This window comes from Sinocyclocheilus anshuiensis, unplaced genomic scaffold, assembly GCF_001515605.1.
Source record: "Sinocyclocheilus anshuiensis isolate Anshui unplaced genomic scaffold, SAMN03320099.WGS_v1.1 scaffold48, whole genome shotgun sequence".
Lineage (NCBI taxonomy): Eukaryota > Metazoa > Chordata > Actinopteri > Cypriniformes > Cyprinidae > Sinocyclocheilus > Sinocyclocheilus anshuiensis.
This window is the reverse complement of record NW_015554124.1, coordinates 584,652-589,412: the sequence shown is the minus strand read 5'-3', so window position 1 is coordinate 589,412 and position 4,761 is coordinate 584,652. Positions and strand designations below refer to the sequence as shown.

The window sequence follows — 4,761 nt, the reverse complement described above, 5'->3', positions numbered from 1 at the left end:
TAAAAATAATGTGTTTTTTGAACATTAAAGCATGTCAACATATTCTGTTACACCAAATACACAAAATAATGATCTTTAAAAAAGCATCATATGACCCCTTTAATTCCCCTTTCTCCTGCGAAAAAGTGCATCCCCTATTGTCTCTCATATCAAAATCCACCAAATTATTTGTTTAGAACTTTTTTGAACTGCTTGTGCTTGATCTGTGCAGATTTCTATCCTATAACTCAGACCAGACAACTTTTTCACTGGAGGAAGCGTTATTATGGATAGAGGACTCATATTTCAGCCTGAAGCTATGGTTTGCAGTTATAAATGCCTTGATGGATTTGTTTTGTACAAACATGCAGCTTTTCATTTCACAAGATATTAACTGTTGTACTGGAGTGGTGTGGTTTACTTGTGGATTATTGTGAGTTATTTTTAAATCAGCTGTTTGGACTCTCATTCTGACGGCACCCATTCACTGCAGAGGATCCGTTGGTGAGCAAGTGATGGAATGCTACATTTTTCCAAATCTGATGAAGAAACAAACTCATCTACATCTTGGATGGCCTAAGGGTGAGTAAACATTCAGCAAATTTTCATTTTTGTGTGAACCGTTCCTTTAAATATGATATCCAGTCATTTTTATGCATCGAAATATTCCACTAACTTGGCATAAGCTTTCTCCAGTAGAGCGCTCCAGAATTCATTTTTGTTTGAGGAGTACAGATAGATCAGCTGACCGTTTTGTGTCGGCAAGCGGTCATCAATATCCACCTCAGTCCACTCACCATACTGCCAGAACTACAGACAGAGAGACACCGTTAAAACCATCACAACCGCTTCATCCTGTACGGTAACACACGGTACTAACCCGAAAACTGAAGCGGCCGATGTATCCCTTCTGAAAACCTTGGCCTGAGGGAACGACACGATACAGAAGAGAAGGGTAGAGAGAGAGAGACGCCACCGCAGACAAGAACCAGCAGTCATCTGAGAGAGAGAGAGAGAGTTCAAGCACATTAAACTCGTTAAAACATGTTTTAGGCCTAATTTGGTTATAAAAGATGATTCCAATGTTATGTGGTGAAATAAGTTTATTCTGCTACATTGGTTGTTATTTGGTTTTATTTGAGGGTTTTCAACATTTAATATTAAATGGAGACCCAACACAGAACCAAACAAAAATATTCATCAAACATTTTCATTGCGGATTAACAAAAAATGGTCGAAAATTTGGAATAATTATGATTTGTAATGCTTTGAACATTAAAGTCTCTTTGCATTTATTTGATGAAAAATACAGTAAAACCAGTGATATTGTGAAATATTATCAGTTTAAAAGGGCTATTTTACTTTTTTTTTTTTTTTTACTGTCGCTTTTGGTAAATTGTTTAAAAGGGCTTTTTTTTTTTTTTTTTTTTTTTTTTTTACTGTCGCTTTTGGTAAATTTAATGCATCCTTGCTGAATAGAAGTATTTCTTTCATTCTTTTTTTAAATCTTACCCCAAACTTTTGTATGGTATTGTATCACAGTTCCCACAAAATGTAAGGCAGCAAAAACTGTTTTCAAAATTGATAATAATCAGAAATGCTTTTTTGAGAAGCAAACCAGCATATTGGACTGATTTCTGAAGGATCACGCGATACTGAAGACACCGAAGAGTCAGGATGCTGAAAATTCAGCTATGATCACTGGAATAAATGACATTTTAAAATGCATTCAAATAGAAAACAAATATAATATAACCATTTTCACAAATTTTTACTGTATTTTTAACAAATATATCCAGTTTTGGTGAGCATAAGAGAGTTTTTTTGGTCATTTTTAACAGATTGTGGGTTCGTTTTATTCATGATTTTGAGGATAAGGGTATCATGCAACCTGCCCATTTTTGCATTTGTCTAATTTGATGAGCTTCTACCAAGTGACAGATCAATGTGCACCAAAATTCTATTGAGTTTGATTGCATTCACTACCTCTGAAGTGTTGCACTGTATTATTTGTGTGATCATCCACAGATGAGAACCACTGCTTTACAGCAAACACTAAAGCCATTTGATGCCAGTACTGCTTTTATGAAGCACAAACAGTGTGTTATACGAGAACCTGCAAAAGCCTGCAGCCCCTGTATTGTTCTCAGTGTGGATTCTTATTGTTTAAATGGTTCAGAATTAAATTCTCACGCAGAATTCCCTGGCAGATGTCGATACGTGTGGCTCCATCTGCAATAAACTGAGGAAACGGACATATCTCCTGGAAAAGAGAGGAGAAAGTACAAAAGGTCACTTTAGGGTCAATGGATATTTAGGAATAAGAATAATAGGTAATCATTTAAAAAAAAACACAACAACTTTATATTTTATACTCACTGATTTAAAGCATCTATTCTGACTTAAGAACTATGAATAGTTCTGAAGAACAGTCTTTTCTGAAGGAACCAACAGTGTAAACTGCAATAGAAAGACTACATCATTTCAAACATTCCATTTCTAAACGGTTTCCTCCTTTGGGCAGCGTGTGTATGTAAACAGCACGTGCTTTGATATTTAGTTTGCATTGCAATGGCATTGAAACAGTTTAGGCGTGATTATAAGTGGCGAAATACTTTTTTATTAGTGCATAACTTTAAAATACAACAAAGCATTATATTCAAATACAATAGTATTGGCCACACCCCCAAACAGCTATCAGCCCAGCTAACAGAGAACGTTCCCACATATTTCACTATTAATGTTTTTAATAAGTTATACAGAAATGTTACGACAAAACGTTCTTAAAGTATTGTTTATGTAACAGGCTAATAACTTTTTAATAGGCCTGTTTGATATACGTTCTCAGAACAACATTTTCAACGTCCTTATGTTATTTGTTCTTGATGAACATTCTAAGAAATGAATTTTTAACATTCTTTAAATAACATTCTAAGCACGAAAAGAAAACGGGGTATGTTCTTAGAATATTAAAAATAAACATTCCACTAACGTTCGCCTACAAACGTGCTAGAAACTTGTAAGAAACGTTTTTGTAACCTTGGCATAACCAGTGTTGGGAGTAACTCATTACAAGTAACGCAAGTTACGTAATTAGATTACTTTTTTCAAGTAACTAGTAAAGTAACGCATTACTTTTTAATTTACAAGAGTATATCCGAGTTACTTTTTCAAATAAGTAACGCAAGTTACTTTTTTTTTTTTCCCAATTTATTGATTGACAGCTCTCTTGTTCCCATGTTGAGAGAAATCAGAAGATGTTACTGAAGTTCTAAAATAAATATGAATATGCATTAATTCATCTCACACAAAAAAAACACAGATTCAGTATTCCTCAAAATTAATAAAAATAATGCAACTCAGAATATGAACATTTGTGTGTCTTTTTTTATTGCTGAAGTGTGTTGAAATTTCTTCTTCTGCATTCTACTGTACGGACGTAAATTTGCTTTCCCTTCAGCCTGAGGCTTATTCATTTCACTTTTGCTGTGAAAGGGCTTTGATATTTGCCAAAAATATAACTTTTTTATTTTAAAAACAAACAAGCAAGCCCTGTCCAGATTTTAAAAGTAACGCAAAAGTAACGTAACGCATTACTTTCCATAAAAAGTAACTAAGTAACGTAATTAGTTACTTTTTTATGGAGTAACGCAATATTGTAATGCATTACTTTTAAAAGTAACTTTCCCCAACACTGGGCATAACGTTATAATCATGGCCAGAAAACTGTACATTTCAATGTTGAAACATTTCAAAACAACGTTCCCACATCGTTTTTATTATAGCTTACATTTGTTGCCTGGGAAAGAACAGTTCAGGTACAGATCTGTTATCGTATGGCTCTCGGGAAGTGTGTGTGCTGGGCTGTCAACTTTGGCTCACCTTTGGTCGTTTCCAAACCAAGTCTTTCTGAATCAGCATGTCCTGCTCCGGGAACTTGGTGTCCGTGTAAAGCCCGTCCTGCAGAGGAAGCCCGGAGGTGGGAGACCACAGCAGCGTCGGGCTGCCCAGACTCTCCCAGGGGTTCGAACCGGACGAGTCTATGCTCGGCTGTTTCTTCGTTTCGGACATACTGGAGTGCGACTTCGGATCCTTCTGAATCTGTCAATGTGTTTGGGAACGAGTGTATCTGAATGCACACACAGACAATTATGTTTATCCCTACTGTCAAAAACGTCAACGAATCGAATATTGGTCTGTGGTAAAGTGGGCGTAAACTTCAGGAAAGCAGGTCTTTCCTTAACTTACCTTTAAACAGCTCCTCTCTCCACCTGTGCGCTAACTAACACGGTCAAAACGAAAACATCTGTCATCATAAACGACAACCTTTACCACAGTGGAGCACATATCACTATCAGCCAATCTTGCAAAAAGAGCTTTGCGTTGACGTTTTGCAACAATAGATGTAAACAATTGCCACGATGAAGCGCAAAAGCACTGATAGAGAATACACGCATTAAAGAGATGCGGAAGGTTTGCAGGTTTGGCTCTTATACTCTTTGGATTTAATTTCTGATCTATTACTGAGATAACTTAACTGTAATGTGCATGTCAGCTTGCTCTGTCTGTCTTGGATGCCTTAAACTACAAAACACAATATCCTGACCCATGCAGTGATAAAAAAAAGAAAGAAAGAATGAATTTGGAGTAGCTGTTGTGATCAATATGTATATATATATATATATATATATATATATATATATACACAATAAACTGAAGTTCAAACGTTTGGAATAATTACTATTTTTGAATGTTTTTTTTTTTGCTCATCAAGGCTGTATT

The 4,761-nt window shown here is 35.6% G+C and overlaps 1 pseudogene; it reads right to left on the bottom strand.

Moving 5' to 3' along the window:
• The window catches only part of LOC107670058 (calpain-9-like), a 13,626-nt pseudogene extending 9,493 nt beyond the window's left edge, over window positions 1-4,133 (bottom strand).
• Between the last annotated feature and the right edge of the window lie 628 nt (window positions 4,134-4,761).